General features: G+C 40.4%; 1 protein-coding gene across 1 annotated transcript in view; it reads right to left on the bottom strand.

The window, feature by feature from the left end:
• Window positions 1–368: 368 nt before the first annotated feature.
• Window positions 369–426, bottom strand: part of psmb6 (proteasome 20S subunit beta 6) — a 3,965-nt gene continuing 3,907 nt past the window's right edge. The window contains exon 7 of the mRNA XM_067579954.1: window positions 369–426. This exon is cut by the window's right edge and continues 209 nt beyond it. The gene's annotated coding sequence lies outside the window, so the exon portion shown is untranslated.

Below are 426 nucleotides of genomic sequence, written 5' to 3'. Positions count from 1 at the left end.
TTTACATTCCTGCCTCAGTGTGAGAACATGGATCCAGTTAGAACAGCTGATGCTGATCAGTGAGGCTGACAGGTAATCAATAACAGATACATCTGCCAGTAATCATTTATACAAAGTAAACATCAACATGTTTGTTTTGATCTGGACTGTAAACGTTGTAAACATTGATCAGGACGATTCACTCTGGAAGTAAAACAGTGATCTGATATTTATCCATCAGCTGATTGATAAACACTGATATCAGCTGATCAGGACTGTCTGCATCACGCTAACAGTTTCCCTCTGCTGCCAGTGTTTGTGCTAAGCTAAGCTAAGCTAAGCTAAGCTAAGCTAACCGCACACAGGAAAAACACAGAAGCACAACAAGATGAACAGACTGAAACCTTTAATAACAACAAAACAGCACAGCGTGTGTGTGTGTGTACA

This window comes from Thunnus thynnus, chromosome 22 (genome assembly GCF_963924715.1).
Source record: "Thunnus thynnus chromosome 22, fThuThy2.1, whole genome shotgun sequence".
NCBI lineage: Eukaryota > Metazoa > Chordata > Actinopteri > Scombriformes > Scombridae > Thunnus > Thunnus thynnus.
Note: the sequence above shows the minus strand (reverse complement) of the source record. Positions and strands in the feature narration are given on the sequence as shown.